Source organism: Rousettus aegyptiacus, unplaced genomic scaffold (assembly GCF_014176215.1).
Source record: "Rousettus aegyptiacus isolate mRouAeg1 unplaced genomic scaffold, mRouAeg1.p scaffold_m13_p_9, whole genome shotgun sequence".
Lineage (NCBI taxonomy): Eukaryota > Metazoa > Chordata > Mammalia > Chiroptera > Pteropodidae > Rousettus > Rousettus aegyptiacus.
This window is the reverse complement of record NW_023416312.1, coordinates 65,826,564-65,853,549: the sequence shown is the minus strand read 5'-3', so window position 1 is coordinate 65,853,549 and position 26,986 is coordinate 65,826,564. Positions and strand designations below refer to the sequence as shown.

General features: G+C 41.2%; 1 protein-coding gene across 7 annotated transcripts in view; it reads right to left on the bottom strand.

Annotated features, from left to right (window-relative positions):
- Positions 1-26,986, bottom strand: part of TMEM164 (transmembrane protein 164) — a 178,937-nt gene that overhangs the window by 17,193 nt on the left and 134,758 nt on the right. The window lies entirely within an intron of this gene.

Genomic DNA, 26,986 nt, shown 5'->3' with positions numbered 1-26,986 from the left:
AGATGCTGCTGTCTACTTCACAAAGGTTGTTGGATAGATGAGATAATTTAAGTAATTATTATAGTGCCATATCTGGAAGTTAACAAATGCTGATTATTTTTATTATGACAGGCACACCTTAGAGATATTGCAGGTTTGGTTCCAGACCACCGCAGTATGAAAGTTGCATAAGAAAATTACATTTACATTATACTGTGGTCTATTAAGTGTGCATTATATCTAAAAAGACAACATGCATACCTTAATGTAAAAACATTTTACTGCTAAAAAATGCTAACCATCATCTGAGCCTTGAATGAATTATCATTTTGCTGGTGGAGGGTCTTGCCTCAATGTTGTTGAAAACTCAATATCTGAGAAGCAAAATAAAGTGAGGTATGCTTGTATATGAATCACAAACTCAGTGAAGAGGATGGAAATGAACATCCATATATAGGAGTCATCAGCACATAACAGTAACCAAAGTTATAAGAGCCTATGTAGAGCAAAAGAGGAAGAAGGCTGGAGGCAGAACACCAAGAAACACCATGGGGTGGAGGGGAAAAGAAGAGTGAGGTGGGGTGATCGAAGCCAAGTGGGTCTTCTGGGGGAGCACTCAGCCCTGCTCCCCGAACAAGAGGCAGGCTCACAGCATATCTGGGTCAGAAGGCCCTTTGAGGGCATCAGATTCATCCCTCCACTTTATATATGGAGAAACTAAGGCTGGGAGATGAGCTGTGCCACAGCCAAAGATACAACAGCAGAGCACCAGGCTCTCAAACACTGCCAGGGGACTCATTGTTCAACGCACCTTTTGCCACTTGCCTAGATCACCATTACACCAAGTTGTACTGTCTCTTTCCTTGTCTGTCTACCTGTCTAGATCAGAGTACCTATGGGTCGATAACTGTGTGGGACTCATTTCTGTGTTCACTGAGCTATACACTTACACTTTGTGCACATTCCTGTCTGCTGAAGGAGTGAGAATTGGGCACGGTGCTATCACCCTGGCTGCTGGGGATGTAAAGGGGAAGAAGAGCTGACCTTGAGGACCAACAGGCGCTGAAGTTGCATTTCATGCCACTCTTCTGCTTGGCTCCCCCTAGTACAGCTGGAGAGTAGTGACAGGCCCCATGGGCCATGTGGTGGCCGCAGGAAAGGGATAGAGGGGGCAGTATCCTCAGCTAGGAGGCGGCTTAGTCACAGACCTGGGGAAAGCTGGGACAAGGCCTCAACCACTGGGCAGCCCTGCTCTCATTGTGCTCCTCTCTGCCCTGCCCTGTGATATGGAGGAAAAAGAATACTCAGATACTTCCAGGGGTCATGTTTCTCAGTGCTCTCACTACCAACTTGCCCAAACCCCCAGTTTTGTCCCATTCCATCTGTGTTGCATCATACATCCTACTCCAGCCTCTTAGTTCCCTGAGGGAGGCATTGCTCCTGAATTACCTCTTCACTTCTAGTACCCGGTACACAGTAGGGACTCAATAAGTTATTGCTGCATGGGTAAATGAAGGGCACAGACTTTCTGAAGAATCATAAAACCATAACCCTTTGGCTCAACAATCCTACACTGAGGACTACCATCGAATATCTAAAAAACCAACAATCCACCCCTATTTGCACAAAGATATTTATACCTGTACTGCTGAAAATATTGAGAAATGGAAACAAACCAAATGTGGAGATAAGTTAAGTAAACTCTGGAACCTCAATGTTGTGCAACGGTCCACTGCAATTCAAATGATAACCAGACAAACTAAGTCCCTGGCTAGTAAAGGCAAGCAAGTGTAAAAGAATACCAAACAGTATGACGTTGATGGAAAATACAGCTTAGTGGTTCAAAACAAAGGCTTTGGGTCAGACAGCCATGAGTTTAAATACTGCCTCTGCCACTGACTATACGGGTGACCATGTGTTGCCCCTCTAAGCTCGTTTTCCCATATGTAGACTGGAGGTAGCATCTATTTCTCGGGGCTGCTGAATGAAATAAGAGATGGAAAAGTAAATACAGCAGCTAGCTTGGCACACAGATGGCAGCTGCCCTTTTTACCATGTCAACCACAGGCATCTTATAAAAGACTAGAAAACGGAATCTTTTAAGAAGTGATCTTCTCTAGGAAGGGGACGTTGTGGTCTCCACTGTCTTTTTACTTTTGGTTCTTTTCATTGCAAAGATAATCAATTATTCGATTTCTTTGAAAACTAAAGGAAAAAAAAGAAAGGACCCTGAGAATACATGACCCAGTCTATATAGATATATGCAAATTGTATGCAAACACACATCATTCTTTTTTTCTATATACCTGCATGTGGCCCTTGGGATAATACCAGTGAAAAACCAGTTTTCCTCTAAAGGAAAACAGAAACTTAAGCACGTTCAGAAAAATTAAACATGTAAAACTTTTTTCTGCTTAAGGAAAAAAAATGTGACATTTTCTGCTAGCATCTTCTATCTCAGGAGGATAGAAGCATTTCAGCTTTAAAGGTGTGTGGGGAGGTGGGGTAGGGAGAGGCTAGATAATAGCTTTTTCTGAAATCAATTTATGCCAGAAAGAGGCTTTATGAGTGCTGGGAAGGAAGTCAATTGCACCATCAGCAGCAAAGACCTATCCCCAGAGTGGCCTCCCAAGGGCCCTTTCTCTCATAATTCCATCCAGGAAGGCCTTACACCAAGGAAATGAAACCAGGCATGGTGGCATCCCTTTCTCCAATCTTTTTCCTGCTACCTTCAATTCATTTACTTCTACATGTTACCCATCCATTCAATATTGACTGAGTGCACTCTGGGCATCGTACTGCATGCTAGGCAGTGGGGATAAGGAAGCAAAGATAGCTCCTGCCTTTGAGAATGACCCTGCAGCTTACAACTGAACAATGAATGAGACGGTGCAATAAGGTAAGCACAGTAAGTAATGGGGACACCAAGGAAAGGTAGCTGGAGAAGATAACAGTTGAGGTGGGTTTTCAAAAACGAGGACTTTGGGTAAGAGCTTGAAGGAAGGAAAGGACACTCTGGGCAGTGGATACAGCCTGAGAAAAAGTGCAGAGGCATGAAACAGCATGCCATTTGCATGTGATCACAAACAGTTCTGTATTCCTGGAGCATAAAGTAGGAGGGACATGTGTCAGGAGATGAAGCTGAAGATGTAAGAGCGTGGGGTCAGGTCACGAAGTGCTTTGACTGCCATCCCAGGGAACTTGGCCTTTATCCTATACACAATGAGAAGCCATTCAGAGGCTTTAAACAAGGTCAAGTTATGTTTTGACTAGCTAGACTACTGTGGCAGTAATGTGGACGATGGACTGGAGAAGGACAAGATTGAAGATCACTTAGATTCTGCTGCAGAGATATAGATGACTTGGCAATTTGACATGAAGGAGACATTTAAGGTGAGTCCCAGTTCTAGGACTTCAGTAACTGAAAGGAGTCGACTGAGGAGGGAGACAAGTTCAGGCTGGAGCGTGCCAACACTGAATGTCAATCATGATATCCAAGCAGACATCTCCAATAGGTTGTGGATGTCCAGGTCTAGCATTTAGGAGAGGTAGGTGGCCTAGAAACAGAGCTTGGAGTATAGATAAGATCAAGGAGAAAGACTCCACAGAATGAAATTAAGGAACCAAGGACAGAGCCTGGGAAACAGAAATAGTTGCCAAAAGGAAGATAAGATTAAAGGTTGCCACTAGCCACATGTGAAAATTTACATGGAAACTAATCACAATTAAAATGACAAGTTTGACTCCTCAGTCTCACCACATTTCAAGTGCTCAATAAACCACATATGGCTAGTGGGTACCATAAAGGACAGTTCAGAGATAGAACATTCACATCATCACATAAAATTACACTGGGGACGCGCTTCTCTATGAGGTACAGTAAATGAAAGACAAATAATTTCCACTGGTTTTGGCAAAATTCAGGCCACTGGTAATCTTTGCTATAACAATATCAGGAAAGTAGTGATACAGGAGCTGGCTAACAAAAGATGAAGAAAAGTTTTCTAGGCGCACAAAGTAAGGAAGGGAATTCCGGGAAAAGAGAACAGGGTATGCAAACTTATAGAGGAATCTTTGGCCAAATTCCCAATATTTAAATTGCTTCTTTGAATGTCCCCTTCATCCTTTTGTTCTTACCCAACCTACCTCTCCCCAAGAGGAGCCTGCTTCATCTCTAGCCCTCCAAAATAGTCACTGTTTTTTCTCCTTCGGCCCATGCAGGTATGGTAGGTGTCTTCTTTCTTTGCATTGCTGTTTCCAGACCACTGGTGCTCCTTTCTCCCTGAAATCTCATGACCATTATACTTTACCACCCACTAGCCTTCCCTTTTACAGTTGTCTACAAACATATGGATCATGGTCCTCAATATTTCTTGAGGATATTAGTACCTGACTTGGTAGCACTCTCTCCAAAACCGTTCCTGTCACAATTCTTGATAATTTCAACATATGCCTAGATGAACTTTCCAATATCCTGGCCTCTCTGTTCTTTGACCTCTTCTCCTCAGTGATTATGTCCTCTGTCACAACTCAGCCATTCATCCTCATGGTCATTCTCGAGACCTTATAGTTACAAATATCTGCAGCTCCTCCATAAATCAACCATTCCCTTTTTCCAGCTTACTCCCTCTGACCTCATCAGTACACTTCTTTGACTCCAGCATAATCTGTGGTCCATTGGTTCTGCCATGTTTTTGCTGTCCCTCATGGTTCCTTCTTTCCTCCTTAAGTTCCATGGCCCATCATTCTTATTTTCCCTGGCATACACCTTTGACTCCATTGAGCCTCTCACTGTTGCACCCATCTTGAAAAAAATCCAGCCTTGGTTAAGTCCCAATCTTTTCCTCCTTGCTTGCACCTACACAGATGAATGTGGCTGAAGAAAAACAACAATGCTGACTGTTCTCACTTCAAATTCATGATCACAAACTTCAAGGGCATCCTTCATTTTGCCAGGCAATCATACTATACTTTCTCAGCCCATTTATTCTCTCACACTACAATTTAATATTTTCTCCTCTCTTTTAAGATCTTCAATACTTTTACCCCAACTTCAATCTCAGATGATGACCTTGCTTCCTATTTCTTGAGAAAAAAGGAATCAGACAAAATGTTCCACAAGTTCTCATGATCCTATCAGACCACCTATCTGCATCAGGGCCCAATGTGCTCTGCCTTCCCACTGCTGTTATGAATGAACAGCCCTCCCATTTGCATCCACATCTTATCCCCTCTCACCTACTCAATATCACTCCAGCGATTTTCCTCTTTCTCTTACATCAACAATATTTTCTTCTCTACTAGATTATTCCCATTACTATATAAACTAAATATACTGTCAGAGCTCCCACTCTAAGACAAATAAATACTTGATCTCATTCTACCTGCAACCGCCTCATTCCTCTGCTACCCTTTTATAGAAAACCCCTTGAGAGGATTGTCTATACCTGTATTGTCCAATATGGTAGCTACTGGTCACATGTAGCTATTGAGCACTTGAGATGTGGTTAGTTTGAATTGAGAGGTACTGTTACTGTAAAATACACACTGGATTTCAAAGAATGCAAAATATCCTGCTAATGATTTTATATTAGTTATATTGGAATAATAATATTTTGGACATATTAGATTAAATAAGACGTAAGATACATTTTAAAATCATTTTACCCATTTCTTTTACCTTTTTTTTTAGTGTGACTACTAGAACATTTAAAATTACATATATGGCTCACATATTTTTTTGGACTGCACCTGTCTATACTCCTTGTCTGTAATTCCTCTCTTCCCACTTCTCTTAACCTGCTCTAATCAGGTTCCCATCCAGGTCACAGATAACCTTTTCATTGTTAAATCCAATGGCTGATTCTTAGGCCTCATCTAATCCTTTCATTCTTGAAACATTCCTCACTTGGCTTCAGAGATACTACTCTCTCTTAGTTCTTCTGCTTCATAGCCTGCTTCTTCTTAGTCTCCTTTACTTGTTCCTCCCCTTCTCCCAGCCTTCCTTTTCTCAATAAATGGCCATCCATCTAAATTACTCGAAAGTCTCTGAGTCATCCTTGACTCCTCTCTTTCTCTCACATGCCACATCTGACCCATCAGCATATCCTGTTGGCTGTACCTTCAATATGTATCCAGAATCCAATGACTTTTCTCTGCCTCTACTGTTATTCCCTTACCCAATCTTCTATCATCTACTCCCTGGATTATTACAAATATTACTTACAGCTTACCCTAATTTCTATCCTTGCCCCCCTACAAGTCTAAGTTCAGCAAGAAACTGGGTGATCCCTTGAAAAATTAATTCGGATCATGTCAGTCCGCTGCCCAATACCTTCCAATGGCCACCCATCTCCCTAAGGACAAAATACCTAGTCCTTACTATGAGACCCTATATATAATCTGTTCCCTTATCTGTATCACTTTCTGACCTCATCTCCTACTACTTTTCCCTTCCTTCACATGGTTCTAGATACTCTGACCTACTCACTGTTGCTGGAATATTCTAGAAACACTCCCATCACAAGGCCCTTATGTTTGGTATTTCCTCTGCTTGGCATATCCTTCCCCCAGATATCCAATGATTCACTCCTTTGCCTGCAAACCCTTCCTCAATTTTAGATGAAACCGCCTTATTTAAAATTGCAGCCCTCTTCACTCATTCGGCACCTCGATGCCTCTTACTCTGCTTTCGTTCTTCCTCTATTTCATTTAACATCATCTGACCTACTATATATTTATTTTACTTACTTCTTTACTGTCCCCTCCCACAAGAATGTAAGCTCAACGAAAGCAAGGATGCGTCTGTCTTGTTCACTGCTTTGCCTCGGCAACTAGAACAGTGCCTGACACAAAGGGGTTCAATGAATATCTGCTGAAAGAATGAAGCAAGCAGCCCAATATGTTCAAAAACTTTATTTAGTTCAGTATCATTGAACTACCATGTGGGAAAGAGGGGTAAACAGGAGATGAAGGCCAGTTCATAAGGAATTTACACTAGATATTTTGGACTTTACAAATCACCTTGAGATCTTATTAAAAGGTGGGTTCTGATGCAGTAGGTCCGGGGTGGGGCCTGACAATCTGCATTTCTAACTAGCTCCTGGGTGTCTGTGGTCCTCAGACCATACTTTTTATAGCAAGGGACAGAGCTCACAGTCTGGCTGCTGACTGAAATAGGGAGAGACCAGAGGCAAGGAGACGAGTGTTGAGGCTATTGCAATAGACCAGATCAGGGATGATCTGATCTGAACATAAATAAGAATAGTGGAAATAAATGTGAGAAATGATCAGGAGGTCAAATTGATAGGATTTGGTCACTGACTGGATGTGGCAGGGGTGGCAAAGGAGAAGAGTGAAGGGCCAATGATTATCCTTCGATTTCTGGCCTGGGTAATGAATAGGTGGCGCTACCACTCAGTGGGATGGGGAACAATGGAGAAGGTGCAGGTTTGGGGACAGGGAAGAGAATGACAAGTTTTTAGTTTCCAACAACAACAGTGCCATCCCATCTTTGGAACTCTCTAAATGAGACACCTCCATTTCTAGAGTTTACACAAGTCTTAGCTGCCCAGTATATATATATCTCTAGGTGGCACAACCCCAAAATGATTATGAATATATGAATTTCCATTTTGCCCAGTCATTGAGTGAAAGCCCAAGTCAGGTTTCTCGTCATACAGGTCATACACGCATGTGACTAAATGAACCGTCCGTTTAATGTACAAGGAATGGAAGCTATCCAGAGTTGGTGTCCGCATGGAAGGTCCAGCTTGCTGATCTCCTATCTTGAGGGGCTAGAGGACTCACTCAGGCAAGGCTTCACCCTACAACTGCGTAGCAGAGGCTGACAGAACCACCCAGCCTGTGGCTAAGGCAACTTAAAGACCCACCTTCATCCATGAGGATCAGAGAGCCAGCCTTTTGCCAATAGCACACAAAGTGAGGACTCTGAGCCATTGAAGGACTCATCAGGCGGACCTGGCCTAGCAGAATGAGCAGTAGAGTCCAGAAACCAGGGCCCTAACTTCTACTCTAATCAAGTTGCTGTCTTACCATCTGTATGGATCAAAATCTAAGCATCAGTGTTCCTCTCACAGGGGAGTCCCAGGCTACTCCCTACCTACCTTGCAGGAGCACTGTAGGAATAGAAAAGCTAAAGGACCATGGAGATAATCTAGAGAAGAGTGCTATGTGAACATAACATATCATTGTGCCTCACACAGTTCTGCAGTTAGTATTAGCTAGGTCTCTGGTGAGCTTTCAGAGAGGGAGCCTGTCTCTGGATCATTTGAGACAATGAGGCTTAACCTTCAGTCTGTATCAGAATCCTCTAAGGGAATGGCTCCCAAACTTGAGCTGGCATCGGAATCCCCGGGAGGGCTTGTTAAAAGGCAGCTTGCTGGGCCCCACCTCAGAGTTTCTGATTCCTTAGGCCTGGGGCAGGGCCTAGAATCAGAAATCTGAGAATTTATATTTATAATAGGCTCTCTGGTTGAGCTGCTACTGCTGCTGGTCCAGGAATACATTTTGAGAACCCCTGTCCTTGAGATCATGTGAGAAATGTATATTACTGGGCCCTGTCCCCAGAGACTTGAATCCAGGAGATCTGTGTGGGCCCCAGAATTTTCATGTTAGTAACAAGCACCTCAGGTGATTCTGATGCTAGGTTCTCCAATCACACAGAAGAAGCACTGAGTTAGAGGGAAATCCTGGAGTTGGACGAGGTACCAAGAGGTCCGGAGAAAGCTACCAGTAAAGGGTCGACTATAAGGAGCAGCGTGCATTTCCTGGAAACTGATAAAATTAAGGCAAGAAATACTTAATATTCTGCTCCCACAACATGTTCCTGAGCCCCAAGTTACTTCTTCCTCAGCAGGGAGGTTTTCAGAAACTCACCTAACCGCCTTCTTGCACAAGGCTCAGACCTTGGCAAATTCTTCAAATTCCCCAGTTCTCCGCTCACCCACTAACCCCTTGGGAGCCTTCGGACTCTACCTGAGTCCCTTATCCTTTCCCTTGCTGCTCACCTGACCAGCAAAATGAAACTGGGAAGCCAGTGAAAAGGAACATTTCCAGCATCTTGACACTAGCCAGGCAGGAGGGACAATGGCTTAATGGGGGTGGGGAGAGAGCTGGCAGCACAACATGGAACTGGAGTTAGTATGACCTGGAAGCCAGTTTTCAAACCTTCATTGGCCAAAGTGCCCTGGCTTTAACTGTCCTAGAAGCTAGCACAGGAGCTATATCCCAACCCTTACACTCTAGGAGACAAGCTTAAAGCCCACTCGAGAGAGAAGTGGCTTACCAGGATGAAACAATATTGGGGTTCTTACACCTCGGTTTCCAGAAATGTCCCCAAAGATCATCTGATTTGCCTGTACTTCAAAACAACCTTCTTACCCAGTGTCCAGCCTGAAAGGCCACTGCTTCCCAATTCTGAAACCGGAGCTCCCTCTAGTGAAACAGAAAGGAAGGAGTTCCAAGGTATCCCGGAGGTAGGGCTTCTCACCCTTCCTCCCATCAGAGAGGGACCCCTCTGGCAGTGTGGGAACACTGACAAATCCCTTCTCTGAACAATATTTTTAAATGCATGAAATAAAAGGCAAGGGTTATAAAATAAGCCAATGATATTAAAAGTTATCAAAATACGTAAACAGATTTGAAATACGGCCCTTCTGTGGTTCTTTATTAATGCATTTAATAATAAGCTCTAGCAGCAAGTCTAATCACTACCATTATTTCAAAGCAGTGATGAGCTAAACAGCATTCTGAGCTGTCTGCAACTACTGTAACATGATAGGAAGCCATCTGTGATTGCTACTGACAACAAAGACGCAGGTGTGTGCTCATTGCCTACATTCATGTGCTACGTCTCTGCTAGAGGCTGGTAAAAAGAAAGACGTGATTTTACATTTCCTTATCCAAGTTAATGGACCCTTAATTCCTATTTGTAGACTCCAGGTTAAGAACTCTGCCTATTTTTTTTTAAGTTTTAAAAAAAGAAGCCCTGCCTAAATAAAAAAGAACAAAGCAAAAATCAACAAAACCCCCTACAGGCATAAAGGGTTGTGTTACCAGCCCTACAGGTCCTAAAGCTGTGCAGGCACTCTCCTATACCCAGCCCACGGCTGACTTCCCTCCAAACCTGGTTGAACCATCAACAAATCCTTCTATATCTTCCACCTGTGCAGAGCGCGGCCCTTCCACTACCTAACCTTAAGGAGACCTGGCTCTCCCCTGAGAACATTGCTTCTCCCTCTGGCTGCTCTGAGAAGAGGCTGTTCTTTCTCTTCCTTCTATTCTCATGGCAAGCTTTTTTTGGAGGGAAGGAGAGCTGAAGATTCATCCAGCCATTTGTTATTACTTCTAAATGTTTGCTTTCCTCTTCTTCTTTCAAGCTTAGGTTTCTCTTCCTCATCACTGCCACCTGTTGTCTTTCAGCTCACCATCAGTTTCATCCCAGATCAGTATCATTTGGCTTCCAGTCTTCCTTTTCACATTAGGCCTTCTCCTGCCAGCATTCTGGGTGACTTCAACATACATGCGGGCACCACTTCCAATACCCTCAACTCATGGCCTCTTGAACCTCCTCATCTCTACAGATCTGCAACCGCTATTCCACCTCCCTACCCATAGCTGGCTTCAGTCAGCACTCACAACCGCCCTTCACCAGTTAGGATCACCTGACCACAGACGCCCAGAGTTTTAGCTTTAAAATCCTCATTCCTACAGTGCACATGCCCATAGACTTCCCTGTGACCTCTGACCTCTTGATGCTCCTTACCTCCTCCCATGGATTTCCTTCTAGATCTTTAGCTCTCTCCTAGCTTCACTTCCTTCCATACAAGCTTGGACCCCATGACTAACCACTTGAACTCTTGCACTAGCACTCTCAACCTGCTGGTGGGCAGTGGGCACTCTTCATCCCTCCCACCCCACACTTCTACTTCCCCCCTCACTAGTTTATCCCCAAGGGGTGGGCTGCGAAAAGTGAGAACCTAAGAAGCTGCTCAGACCACATTTTATTGCATCAGTAGGTAGAGTCATGGTACATTGGCAAGCAAATTTATATAGTGTGAACTAAGTGACAGACACTATTATAAGCACTTTGCATACATGAATACATTTAATTCTCATTCAACCCTTGGAGGAAGTACTATTATTCTTATCTTACAGATGAGGAAATTGAAGCACAAAGAAGTTAAGGAACTTGGCCAAGATCACACAGCTAGTCAATGACAGAATCAGAATTTGAAACCAGGTAGTTTAATTTCATCATACACATCTCAGAAGAATCTGTCTCTGGGCGGCCAGGCCTGTTCACCTTCCTCTCTACTCTAACTTCTCAGTTCCTTTGACTGGGTGGGAAATAAGTTCAGGCCCACTCTACAGATCTGGCCAACTTAGATTCTCAGGGTACAGAGCAGGAAGTTCACTTAGGTGTCAGACCAAAGTGGCAGACTCTAGTCCAGCCTACCAGAAGAGCCCTGCCTGCATTTGGAAGCACTGGGTGCCTGCTCAGCTCGGAATAAAGTAGCATTCTGTTTCCCATTCTGCTATTGTTCCTGGGTGACCTGCCCTTGGGCAGAAATCTAAAAGGAGGAAAGTGAATGGCAGGATTACCAAAACTCTGTCCCGAATCCTTAACATCCCTCGCTTTCTGGATCTTCCACACCCTATTTACGAAGCCCCAACCTCAAATGAATCCCTCAAACCAGATATTCTGCTCATTTACTCCGGCCGCTGACCCTTCCTTGAGAAAATGGGTGACTGTACAGACCAGTACCGGCAAAATGCACAGATATTTATTTCAGGTAAACCCTTTCAGTGCTATTCACCAAATTTCTAGAGCTACACCATCCAGTATACAGCCGATCGTTGGGCAACACAGGGTTTAGGAACACCAACCCCCTGCACAGTAGAAAATTCGAGTGTAACTTTAGACTCCCAGTCATCCCTTGGTATCTGTAAGGAATTTATTCCAGGACCAATGTAGAAAACAGAATATGTAGATGCTCAAGTTCCTTATGTAAAATGGTGTAGAACAATGCATACGGTCAGCCCTCCGCATCTATGAATTCCCAAATATGGATTGAAAATACTTTGTTCATCCATGGTTGGTTGAATCTATGGATGTGAAACCCATGTATATGGAGGACCAACTGTTTATTTATTGAAAAAAAATCCCCATAAATGGACCCGCACATACCCATGTTGTTCAAGAGTCAATTGTAGTAGCTACTAAAGATATACAGCTATTTCAATTTCAGTTCAGTTTCATTGAACTTAAATGAGAAATTCCTCAGTCCCAGTTCCTCAGTTGTACTTAGCCACAGTTTGTCTGCTCAGAAGCCACATGTAGCTAGTGGCTCCCATATGAACAAAGCAGATGAATAAACCTCTGTCATCAGAGAATTCTATTGAACAGTACCCGAAATAGTCTAGAATTATCTCCTTCTCTCATTCCTGCAGCATTTACTCCTCATTATTACTCTTCTCGATCTACCACAAACCACTTCCGTTCTCAGCAGCTGTCATCATCTTGTAATTCATCCACTCCCCTTTCTCCCTAGTACCTTCAAATGTTCCCTCTCACTACTGACCTTCATTTTAGCACTTGAACATGCCCAGCTTTGAGCAGAGAGGAAAAGGGAGTATTGGAAAGGGGATGATGGGTCACGGGAGGAGGGGAAAGGGAGAGAGAAAGCTCACCATTGGCTCTGCATCACCCTTAACCCCTCCTTCTTTAACACCCTTAACTTCTTATTCCTTCCCATCCCCACTTCTCCAATGGCCTAACTTTCCTGGAACTCTCTAAAACAACATGGTATTCTTCACTACTACTTTGGTGAATATTTCTACTGCCTTAGCTTCTAAGACAACCAGCCACGCTTTTTATTCCCCTGGCCATTTCTGCGATCTCCTTACACTCTTTACAGGTTGATAATCCTCAAGGCCTTTTCCGAAGTTCTGTTTATTCCTCACCTACATAATTCGTCTGGACCATCTTATCCACTCCCATGTTTATATCCACCACCTTTATAGCAAGGATACCAAAGTTCGCCTCAAACTTAGGCTCCCCTGAACAGCTCCAGAATATTTTGAGTTGTTTCTTGGACATCTCAATGTGGATAGCCTAGAAGTGCCTCAGAATCAACTAAAATCATTTTGTTCCCCCAAACATTTTCCTTCCTTCTGTGTGACACCTTACACTAGCACCAGCACCCCAAGCCACCCAGGCCAAAATCCTGGGAACTTACAGACATTGCCTTCGCCTTTACTCCCATAGCATATTAATGATAATGAACACTATATATTTCATTAATTATTATTATTAGTTTACATTACAATTTTAAAATGATCTTAATTGGATAGCTGCATCTCTGTAAAAGATGAAAATGAGAATACTGCCATCTAGTGGCGAAACACAAATAAACACCTATGTAAGGCAGCTGTGATGCTCAAGATTCAAATTAAAACTGAACTGATATACCATTATTTCTTCCCATCAGATGGGCAAAAATTGGAAAGGTTGGAAATATACTATCTGGTGAGGCTGCATGGAAACATGCACTCTTACACATTGGTACTGAGCATTTAAATTGTTATAACTTTATGGATTGGAAAATATCCATCAAAATTACAACCTCTTTGATTCAGCAATTCCACTTATGGAGATTTATCCTATAGATACAACTTGCACACATGCAAAATGGTATTGGTGCAAGGTCACTCACTGCAGTGTTATTTATATTAGCAAAATATTTGAAACAACCTAAACGTTTATCAATAGGAGATGAAATGAATAAATTATGGTATAGTGTTGTACCCTTGTGTTATGTATAACAGCAAAAACCACAGAGTCATATCAGTGGGTTCAAATCTTGGGTCTTCAAATTAGTATCTGAGTGTCAGTTTCCTCATCTGTAAAAGAGAGATAATAGTAACGCCTACCTAAGAGGATTGTGGTGGTATTAAATGAGTCAATGTGTATGAAAAGCTTGAAACAATGTGTGCTACATCATAGTGCTACCATTTTCATCATACTATATTTCATCACCCACACAATGGAACACATGCTGCTGTGAAAAAGAATGCAGAAGCTTCCTATGGGCTTACGTAGAAAGCTCTCTCAAAAATACTGCTAAGCAAAACAGTAGCAATGGCAATAATACAGTTGTGTAGTAGTATGCTATTTGGGGATATATATCTTAAGAAGGAAGAAAATAAAATAATTTGAAATTTTACTTATATATTCAAAAAGAAACTCTGAGAGGATATGAAAACAACAACAGCAACAACAAAAAATAGTGGTTACCTGTGGAGTTCTAGAGGGTGTATGTAAATGTGGGGAAGAGAGGGAAAGGTGATTTTTTCACAAAATGGCCTTTTGCATCTTAGATTTTGAACTATAGATGGTCCCCTATTTACAATGGTGGTTGATATGATTTTTCGACTTTACAATAGTGTAAAAGCAATACATATTCAGTAAAAGCCATACTTTACTTTTGAATTTGGATATCCTCCTGAGCTAGCAATATGCTAGCAGCAGCAGCGAGCCACAGCTCCCAGTCAGCCATATGATCACGAGGGTGAACAACTGATACTCTATAGTGTATTCATTGTGTTAGACGATTTTGCCCAACTGTAGACTAATGTAAGTGTTCTGAGCATGTTTAAGGTAGGCTAGATTGAACCATAATGTTCAGTAGGTTAGGTGTAGTAAATGCATTTTCAACTTATGGTATTTTCAACTTGCAAATTGGTTTATCTGAACATAACCCCATTGTAAATCAAGGAGCATCGGTATTTCAATGAATTACATTAGAAAAGAATCCATACACCAAACAAGCTGATGTTATGCCCCTTCTTAAAACTTTCACTGGCTTTCCACAGCTCTTAGAATAAACCCCTGACATGGCCTATGAAACCCTCCATATCTGACCCCTGCCTGTCCCTCAGGGCCAGTGTCACCTGCCCTCCCTCTGGCTACCCTTCCTGCCTCAGCGTTGTCACACATGTCATTTTGTTCAGATATAAGGGTTCACCTCCCCTAATCCTATACTTCTCTAGTAAACTCCTACTCATCCTTCATCTCTCAGTTGAAATGTCACTCCTCAGGGAACTCTTCCCCAAATCTCCAAAGGTCAACTTGTGATTTCCTAAGCTCTCTTTTAACTGTATACATTAATTTGTGTGATTATTTGATTCATACCTGTTTCCCTCCAACTACAATATAAATTCTATAAGGGAGGAGGTGGTATCTGATTTTTGCTCATCAGGCACCCCAGTGGCCAGTGTAGAGCATGGCAGAAAGAAAACATGTGTAAAAACATGTTGCTATGGTCTGAATGTTTGTGTATCACATAATTTGTATGGTACAATGCTAACCTCCAAAGATGATGGTATTAGGAGGTGGGGCCTTTGGGAGGTGCTTAGGTCATGAGGGTGGAGCCCTCATGAATGGAATTAGTGCCTTATAAAAGAGCCTCCAGAGGACTCCCTCTCCTTTTCAGCCATGTGAGAAAACAGTGAGAAGGGGCTGATTATGAACCAGGTAGAGGGCCCCCACCAGAAGGTGACTATTCTGACACCCTCATCTGTACTTCCCAGCCTCCAGAACTGTGAGTAATAAATTTCTGTTGTTATAAACCACCAGTTTGCGATATTTTGTTATAGTAGCACAAATGGACAAAACATTTGTGTTAGATGAATTGATGAGATAGATATGGAGGTAGGGATGATTCTAAGGTTCTAGCTGGGAATGCCATCTGCCAAAAACCACAGGAAGTGAAGCAGGACTACTAGAAAATATGGGTGCAGCATGGACAGGCTGATTGTGAGGTATGCATGGGATGTTCAGGTGGCGATATTGAGTGAACAATACGAAACTGAATCTCTTAAGTCTGGCCTACAGATAGGGATGTGGTAGCTATCACTCTACAGACTGATGGGTTAAACTGTGTAAGCTCATGAAACCATGCTGGCAGTGGTAAGCGAGAGGTGAGCCTAGAACAGAACTTTGAGGAAATCAACATTTCAGAAGATAGAGAAAAATGAACTCCTGAAGAAGACTTAGGAAGGCATGGTGAGTGAGGGAGACAAGCCAAGAGAGGGGAAGATTTTGGAAGCTCTATGCATAGAACATTTCAAAAAAAGGGGGGGAGGGGCTCAACAATGCTCAGCATAGCAGAGAGTTCTGGCAAGATAAAGCCTGAAAGAAAGTCATTAGATTTGGTCATGTAGACATTCTGGGCAATCTTTAGAAGAGCTGTTTCTGTGAAGAGGTGGGCGGGTGGTGGTGGTAGTAGGTGTCAGATGGCAATATTCTGAGGAATAAAAGGTGATTGAGAAATTAGGTTCATCAATGTAGATAACTGTCCTTTTCGTGAGTTGATTTCAGATGGCAAACAGATAAACATTGTTTTTAATTATTATATATTTAAAGTATATTAAAATAGATAAGAAGTGCAGTGAATGTAAGATTTCATGGGTAACATAAAGTTCTTCTTATAAACAAATATATTTTAGAGAAAAATCAATAGACTTAAAGACCTATATTATATACATAATAATCAAGTAGTTACCTGGATAAGGCAAAAATTGTCATGCCCAAAGAAGTGAAGTTTAGAAACTACTGTTTGGACTATTTTTTAAAGATGCTGAGCTGTGAAGGGAAGATGAAAGACAGAGGTGTGTGGATTTAAAGACAGTTTTTTGAGAATTGGAAAGGCTTCAGAATCCTTATTGGCTAAAATGCCCGTAATGAAGAAAGTGTTGAAATTCTAGGTAAACAAGTGACTAGTTGATGGAATGAAATTCCAGAGGTGGTGTCATGGATGGGAAGTAAACACACTGGAGTGTGACTGGCCTCATTCAGGAGGAACACCACTTCTCCCAGTATGGAAGGGGGGAAAGTAAGGATGGGTATGAGTAAAGAAGCTTGTAGAGTAGAGAGAAGTGTTTGAGAAAATTCCCACCCCAATCCCTATTTTTTCAGTCATTTGTTAGAGGATACCTATTAGGTGTGGCAAGGACAGGAAGTTTGAATAAAGTGGACAGGAAGTTTCAAGAGGGTGGTATGGATTTAACCCATGACTTCCAAGGGCAATGCAGGGAGGAGATGATGAAAGGCAGAAAATAACTGAACAATAGTGTTGACAGAACGACTGTAAAAGAGGCCATCAAATTTTAGTGGCCCAAATCTGAATGACTTGAGAGATTTTCTCCAGTATCCCAAAACTGAGCACTGGGATTGGACATTGATCCCAGGGAAAGGGACAAGGGAGTTTGACACTTCTAGGAGTTGGTGAAAGAAAAATTCCAGTAATTGTTCATAGTGGTATAAGGTGATTGGGAAAAGAAGGAAGCTGAAAGGAGAGGAGATCTGGGTCAAAGAAAGGGACACAGAGCCTTATGATTTCAAATAAAGGAGTTTTAGGGGAAGGGAGAAGTCAAGGTGCAGGCGGCTAAAGGGAAGGGGATGTAAAAGGCACTGAACTAAGAAACCCAAACCTCAAGAAGCTGGGTGTGGAATGAGGCTTGATATCTCTCAGGATGCTAGCTAGAGTTATATTGGAAAATTTGGGAGCTCATGGACCAAAGTCATCTAGAAATGTGACCAAAATGTTAGGCGGTGGTGCTGAAAAAGAGGTCAAGAGAATGGTAAAGTAAAAGCATTTCACATAAGGCAGAGATTGAATGATGGTCAAGAAGAAACAGTAGGTAGCCAGGCAGCATGAGAGGCCAAGCAGCCTCCATTAGAGAGACATTCAGGCAAGAGACAGGACTATGTATTCTATGAAGATCCAGTGGTGGGGCTAGAAAGTTTATGTAAAATATTGTTCCAGAGAGTCAAAAGGAGAGTTGAGAGGGAAACCAACAGAAATAAAAAGCCACAAGGAGTGATGGCAGAAACATGGCAGAGTGAGAGATTTCCTCAGATCTCTCCCCTTGAAATAACAATAAGCAAAAAATCTAAAATTCAACAAAAAACACCCAAACTGCATACCAGCACGTCTAAGTGTGGGATCTGCATATAAGAGCTACCACAGGTCAGAATCTGGGTGTGGGGCGGTGGACTTGGAGAAACAAAGAAGCTGCCTCTCTCAGCCAGAGCACTCTGCAGGAGGAGAAGGGAGTAGGTGTGGCAGGTGCATTGAACAACCATGCCTGAGAGAGCTGTAAGCTCCACGCAGCCAGGACAGGGCCCAATCATCAAGTCAGAAAGCAGAGAAGTAGGGAAGGCAGAGAAGAAACAGCTAATTATTACCAGCTGCGCTTGCAAAACACAAGGCTGAACCACAGCCCGCATCCCTCAACAGAGGGGGCCCTTCCCCAAATATCTTCCAGACCGAACACCACGGAGCTCAAGGGGAATTTAAGCAAAAGCTACCCAAACTGGTGCTAACATTGACAGGGACAGAGACTAAGCAAGGGTAGCGAGCGTTATTTAATATTTATAAGAAAGAAAAGGCATTATTAAGAATTTATGTAAAGCAGGGATCCAAAGGCTTAGACACTACATATTGGAAACCAAAAGAAAAATGCTATCTTAGTAACAGGTCAAAGAGAGACCTTTATATAGTAAATCTTTCTGGGAAAAAAAAAGCAGAATACCATTTCATTAATGCCCAGGTGGAGAAATACTCCATTAACACCATAAAAAAATCAAGGTGACAAGACAGCTCAGAAAGAGAAGAATGTCAAGCAAATAAGCTTGAAGATACAGAAATATGCAACCTAAATGACAGAGAATTCATGATGCTACTCAGAAAAAAATCAATGAGACCCAAAACAATTCATATCAACAATTTCAGGAATCAAAAAAACAACTAGATGAGCAGAATGAGTTCTCCAGCAAGGAGACTGAAACCCTGAAAAAGTAGAATTTCGGGAGATGAAAGAGATGAAAGATGAAACGGCAAAATTGGGAAATACAGTCGACCAAGTGGAGGAAAGTGTCGGTGATACCGAAGACAGAAACCTAGAAATAAATCAGAAGGAAGAAGAGAGAAATCAAAGATTGAAGAAGAATGAAAGAGAAATACAAGAACTAGCTGATACCATCAGGAGAGGAAACATAAGAATAATGGGCATTCTCGAAGGGGAGGAAAAGGAGCAGGAAGTAGAAAGCATTTCAGACAGTTGACGAGAATTTTCTGAATCTAAGGAATGAGCTATAGCTTTGAATTCATCACGTCAAAAGAACACCTAATTATCTCAACCCGAAAGGTCTTCACCAACACACATAGTATTAAAAGTATCAAAAATCAATGACAAAGAAAGAATTCACAAGGCAGCCAGGGAGAAAAAAGCTGTAACTGATAAAGGTAAATGCATAAGATTATCCTCGGACTTCTAAGCACAAACCTTACAAGCCAGAAAGGAATGGAATCAAATATTTAAACTATTAAGTGAAAGGAACTACTAGCCTAGAATAATGTATCCGGCTAAACTCTACTTTAGATATGAAGGAGAAATTAAGACTTTTCCAGACATTCAAAAATTGAGGAAATTCTCCACTACGAGGCCTGCACTATAGGAAATAGCAAAAAAGGTCAGCTCACCTAAAAAAATGACAAAAAAATACATAACTAGGAGTAAGGCAACTAGCAGGCAGATAGAAGCAGAGTACAACCCTTACTAAGATCAGTGCATTATAAGCTTAAACAATAAGAAGAGATTTGCTACAGCAAGATAGTAATGAAAGTTCAGCATACACAGGGACAATTTGAGATAACAATGACTTAAAAGGGGAAGGATTCAAAGATTCAAATTTGCAAAGGGGAATGGAGAAAAGGCACAAGAAGAAGAGAATGGATGACTCTGTGTGTGTATAAATATACATACATACACACACACACACACACACACACACACACACACACACACACACATATATATATATATAAAACACTATCCTTTACATATTCATAATGGTAACCACACACCAAAGATTCAGGACCATTGTATATAACATAAAACAAGGACCAGAGGGAAATCCCACAAAAGCCAACCAAAATAAAGAACATAAAACACAAGGAAAAGAAAGCAATGGAAACACTGAGCTACCAGAAAGCAAAATATAAAATGGCTATAAGAAGACCTCATATTTCAATATTCACCCTAAATGTAAATGGATTGAATTCACCAATAAAAAGGCACAGAGCTTCAAAATGGATTGAAAAACAAAAGCCAAACATATGCTGCCTTCAAAAGACACATCTCAGCTCCAAAGACAAATATAGACTCAAAGTGAAAGGGTGGAAAATGATATTTCAAGCTGATGGCATTCACAGAATAGTGGGAGTAGTAGTACTAATATCGGACAAAACAGACTTCAAAATAGAAAAGGTAAAGAAAGTTACTGAGGGACACTTCAAAATGATAAACGGAATCATATTAATTAGACATAACACTTACTAATACCTATGCTCCCAATCATGGAGCCTGAAATATATAAAGTCATTACTAACAGAAATAAAGGAAGAAACAGACCAAAAAACTATCATAGTAGGGACCTAAATACTCCACTGTTGGATATGGACAGATCATCCAAACAGAAAATCCATAAGGAAATAATATCCTTGAATGACACATTAGATCAACTGAACATAACTGACCTTTACAAAGCTTTTCATCCCCAAACAGCTGCTTATACGTTCTCTCAGTGCACAAGGAACATTCTCAAGGATGAACCACATACTAGGACACAGAGAAAGCCTCAACAAATATGAGGCCTGAAATCATATCAACCATATTCTCTGATCATAATGCTTTGAAGCTGGAAATCAACTGTAAAAAGATAGCAGGAAGAACCACAAATACATGGAGATTAAACAACATGCTATGGAAGAATAACTGGGTCAGAGAAGAAATAAAAAGGGAGAACAAGAGATACATTGAAACAAATGATAATGATCATCCGACACATCAAAACTTGTGGGACACATCGAAAGCAGTCATAAGAGGAAAGTTCATGTCATCACAGGCTTATCTCCACAAACAAGAACAAGCCCAAATTAACACCTAACACTTCATCTTAAAAAAATACTAGAAAAGAACAAATGAAGTCCAAGGTTAGAAGAAAAGAAATAATTAAATTAGAGCAGAGGTAAATGAAATTGGAAACAAACCAAAAAAAAAAAAAACACAATAGAAAAAACAAACACAACAAAGAGCTGGTCCTTGGAGAAAGTTAATAAAATTGACAACACCCTGACTAGACTCACTAAAGAAAAAAGAGAAAGGACAAAAAAAAAACAAAATCAGGGATGAAAGAAGAGAAATTATGACAGACACTGCAGAAAGACAAAGGATCATACTAGAATACTATGAAAAAGTATGCAACACCAAATTTAATAACTTAAAAGGAATGAACAAATACTTAGAAAGATACAACCTTCCTAAACTGAATCGAGAAGAACTGGAAAATCTAAATAGACCAATCAGCAGTATGGAAATTGAAGCAATCATCAAAAACCTACCAAAAAGGAAAAGTCCAGGACCAGATGGCTTCACCAGTGAATTCTACCAAACATTCAAAGTAGATTTAATACTTGTTCTCCTCAAACTCTTCCAAAAATAAAAGCAAAGAGGAGGCAATCCTTCCCAACTCATTGTATGAGCCCAATATTACTTGATACCAAAACTTGGTAAAGATAACACTAAAAAAGAAAACTACAGAGCAATATCTGTCATGAACACAGATGCAAAAATCCTAAATAAGATACTAGTGAAGGGAATACAAGAACGTATTAAAAAGATTATACGCCACAATCAAGTGGGCTTCATCCTAGCAGCACAGAGATAGTTTAATGTATACAAATTGATTAATGTGATACACCAGATAAACGAGTTAAAAAATAAGAATCATACAATTATCTCAATAAATGCAGAAAAGGTCTTCGACAAGATACAGCATCCATTTATGATCGAAATGCTTAACAAAATCGGTTTAGAATGAAAATATCTTAACATAATAAAGGTCATTTATGACAAACCCTCAGCCAATATACTTAATAGTGAAAAACTAAAAAACGTTTCCTCTAAGATCAGGAACAAGGCAAGGCTGTCCCATATACCCACTGTTATTCAATATAACATTGGATGTCCTAGCGAGTGCAGTCAAACAAGAGAAAGACATAAACGGCATATTAATTGGAAACAAAGAAGTCAAACTGTCACTATATGCAGATGACATGATTCTCTATACAGAAAACCCTGAGGACTCCACAAGAACACTACCAGAAACAATAAGCAAATAAGCAAATACAATAAGCAAATAATGAATTGTCAGAGAAGGAAATGGAAAAAAATATTCCTTTTGTAATTGCAGCAAAAAAATAAAACACCTAGGAATAAATCTAATGAAACCTGTGAAGGACCTAGATAATGAAAACTATAAAATCGTATTAAAAGAACTTGAAGAAGATATAATGAAATGAAAAGTTATTCCATGTTCTTGGATTGGAAGAATCAACATAGTTAAAATGACCTTATTACCTAAAGCATTATACAGATTTAATGCAATCCCCATCAAAATCCCATTGGCATTTTTTAAAGAAGTAGAATAAAAAATCATCAGATTTGTATGTAAGCAAAAAAGATCCCAAATTGCCAAAGCCATCCTAAGAAAAAAGAACGAGGCTAGAGGCATCATTCTGCCCAGTTCAAATTATACTACAACACAACAATAATCAAAACGGCATGGTATTAGCAGAAAAACAGACACATAGACCAGTAGAATGGAATCAAGAGTCCAGAAATAAACTCATATTTATATGAGCAAATAGTTTTCGACAAAAAAGCCAAAAACATATAGTGGAGAAAGAAAAGCCTTTTCAATAAATGGTGCTGGGAAAACTGCAAAACCACCTTCAAAAGAATGAGACTAGACTGTTGTCTCTCACCACACACCAAAATTAACTCAAAATGGATTAAGGACCTGAATATAAGACCTGAAACAATAAAATGCATAGAAGAAAACATGGGAACTAAATTCATGGACCTTGGAGTTAAAGAGGATTTTATGAATTTGACCTCAAAGGCAAGGGAAGTAAAAGCAAAAATAAATGAATGAGACTACATCAGACTAAAAAGCTTCTGCTCAGCAAAAGAAACTGTCAACAAGGTAAAGAGACAACCATCCGAATGGGAAAATATATTTGCAAGGAATGCCTCCAGTAAGGGCCTAATATCCCAAATATGCAAAGAATTCACACGACTCAATAATGACAAAAGAACAAAACAATCAAAAAATGGGCAGAGGACCTGAACAGACACTTCTCCCAAGAAGACATACAAATGGCCAACAAACATACGAAGAGATGTTCAACATTGCTAGCTATTAGGGAAATGCAAATCAAAAACAAAATGAGATACCATCTCACACCTGATAGAATAGCTATAATCAACAGCATGAGTAATAACACATGTTGGAGAGGATGCGGAGAAAATGAACCCTCGTATGCTGCTGGTGGGACTGCAAATTGGTACAGCCACTATAGAAAACAGTACGGAACTTCCTCAAAAACCTGAGGATTGATCGACCATATGATTCATCAATCCCTCTACTCAGTATTTACCCCAAAGACTTGAAAACCCATATCCCAAAAGACATGTGCACACCCATGCCCATAGCAGCATTATTCATGGCGGCCAGAACATGGAAGCAGCCAAAGTTTCCTACAATAGATGATTGGAAAAAGAAGCTGTGGTACATATATACAATGGAATATTACTCAGCCATAAGAGATGAAATACTCCCATTTGCGAAAACATGGACGGACCTTGAGATAATCATGCTAAGCGAAATAAGCCAGACAGAAAATGTTGAAAACCACATGATATCATTTATATGTGGGATATAAACCTGAAAGCAACTAAGGAACAGGATAAATGAACAGAGACTCATGGACATGGACAATAGGCTAGTGAATACCAGAGGGGGAGAGGGGAGGTAGGTGAGGTAAAAGAGATCAAATATGTGGTGACAGAAATAAATCTAAGTATGGGCAGTGAACGCACAATACAATGTATATATATGACTTACTTTTGAATTGTATGTCTTGAAATTACTGGATTTCGTTAACCAATGTCACAATAAAAAGAAAAAGAAAAAGAAAAAGAAAGCCAGGCTGTAGAAAGAAAGAGAAGTGTGGACAAAGATGGTAGTGACAAAGGACTGCAGAAACAAGCGAGGAATGCGGTTCTCACTAAATACCACCCAGCCACCTCCAAACACAGGAAGAATGAGGGGTGTGCTTTTTAGGAAAATTGAGTTCCTGAGCACAGGAGATTATCTATGGGAGTGCTGTCTTGTCTTTGGTAAAAATCCCTGAGCTAGTTATTTCTGTAAAACTACCAGAGACTTCTTGGGAAGAGAAGTCCCAAACCCTCAATTTTTTTGATTTATAGGGAATAAACTTCCCACTGCTTACTCCAGATCCATTCTGCCTCTGCAAGGCCTAGGTCCAAGGCTTAGACTGAAAATGAAACCAGCCAGAAGAAATCCAAATTATTCTCTAAATGTTTATAATTCCCACAAGTGAACAACGGAGGGCAGCAAAGAGCCAGAAAGGAAAGAGAGTCCACACAAAAGTCCAGAAATGGTGGAAAAGAGATGATCTAGGTCCGGGCAATCATATTACAACTCCACAGTACCCTCTGTTGTACTTACTATGCTGTATTGGAATCGAGAATCTTCTTTCATAGATGGGGATTCCCTGTGAAAAGATTGTACCTGTCTGGTTTATTTCTGATTCCTTAGTGTCAATGTGGAGCACATAGTAGGTGCTCGATAAATACTTGTTAAGCGAATGGGTGGATGGGGCAGGTGCAGATGAGACTTTCAGCCTGATGTGGTTAGAAGACAAATGTGTTTTAGGACAACATGGTATGTGGAAAAAAGCACTGGTTTGGGGAGCGAATCTAGGCCAGTCTTTGAATCTGGGCTGTGGGTGAGGTACCTAACATTTCTAAGCCCGGATTTTCTCCTCCATAGAAGAATTTTTCATCAGGTCAGTTGTGATGAGAAAATACATAAAACATGTCTAGCACAGTATCTCATACATAGGAAACACTCAATAAAAAAGTAGAGATTGATATTTACTGTGGTATTACTGTTGCTACTACTGCAGCCTCTTCTCAGGGTCAGGCACCAGAAGAGAGGGGAAAGAATCATTAACAGTAGGAAATAAATTAGAATTAAGACTTGGAATCACTACTTCCTCAGTTCAGTTCCCCACCTAACAGTGCAGCAATAGATCCAATAGAAAGCCACAGTGGAATCAACCACTTCTAGATTGTAGTTTGTTTGCTGTGTGGAGGAGTAGGGCAGCGGATAGCTACTTGCTATTTTCCATGTCAGCCTAGTCTAGCTCAGCTACCTGACAGATTGTTTTGGAAACCTCAGAGTACAAACAGGTTTAACTAATAACCATGCACATTTGGCCAGAACTTGCATTGCACACCTCAGCAACCAACAACAATGAGTAGTGGCAGTCTGAAGACCTGGGACAGCTGCCTATCTGGTTCCCTTCGGAATGAGTCTATCTCTGAGATGTAAATATTATTAGGAAGATATTTGCTGTGCCACGGGAGACAGATAAGAGAAATGGCACAGATATCCTGGCTACTGGAACTTCAGCCTTCCCTTAAAGCTCACGGAGGAAAATAGTGCATTTAAAGCAAATTAAAATAAATTCTCTGACTGTGTGCGACCCCAAATGTCGGCACATGGTAAAAACAGTCTCAGAGAATATTTAGACAAGTCCTAAGAGTCCTAATTGATAGAAATCAGGGAAAGGGGTCAAATCTCTGCACTGGTAGTAGACGTCATAGGCAGCAATAGTGCCCATCCTCCAACATGTCTCTAAGTTGACTGATCTTTGAGAATATCTCATACCAGAAGTTCTTAAGGTTTGCCAGAATTCCTGAGTTAGAGGAAGCACCCTTCCAAACTATCTTCCAGTGGGCTCAAGAGTCCATGTGGTCTCATGTTATTTTTAATGTGATAGAAATGAAACACTTTCTGCCTGGGGTGAGGAAAGGAGGGTTGGTCTCCCAGAAGTCTCAGCTACCAAAATAAAGAGGCTGATGGCTAAGATTAGAATAGGACATATTCCAGGTATAGGCCCTTCAGGAAGGTAAAAACACTGAGAAGGAGCTGCTCGCACACTTTGTCTAGCAGAGATAGGAAATTTCCTTCCCTTTTGTCTACTACACCAGCAGTCCCCAACTTTTTTGGCACCAGGGACCGGTGCTCCTATGAGAATCTAATGCCTGATGATCTGAGGTGGAGCTGAGGCGGTGATGCTAGTGCTGGGGAGCAGCTGCAAATACAGGTGAAGCTTCGCTTGCTCGCCCACTGCTCAGCTCCTGCTGTGTGGCCTGGTTTCTTACAGGCCACAAGCTGGTACCAGTCTGTGGCCCAGAGATTGCATACCCCTATACTACACAATAGAGGAGGGGATAATTTAAAGGACGTTATGAAGTCACAAATCAACCTCCTCTATAGGCCGCTTCTGTCAGGTTACTGGTCTCTCCCTCATGACCAAATGAAGTTTTCCAGTGGTTTATTTTATACAGAGGTTAATGCTCTTTCACCTGCTTCTTCCCTCAATCCCATAATCCCACAGTCCCTGGACTTCTTACCCCTTTCAGTATCTTCTTTGTTTCTCAGAGGATGGTTATAATGAGCAAGAGCTAAGATCCCTCTCTTGAGAGGGCTTAGTGCTTCCTTCTCACCTTCTACCCTATACTGTGCACTGAGGCAAGGTGAAGGCACAAGCAGAAGTGAGAGACAGAGTGTAGGCAGTTCCATCCAAAACCAATCTACTAGAGAAAGAATGGTAAAGACCTACGCCCTGGGATAAACAGTCAGCGGCACCAACCTCGCCCACAAAGGATGGTTCTGAAAAAAGCCACCAGATTCTTAGCAGGCCCTGTCTATGCTCATTTCCTACTGCCTGGTGTCTGGCATAAAGCATGCTGCAGAAAC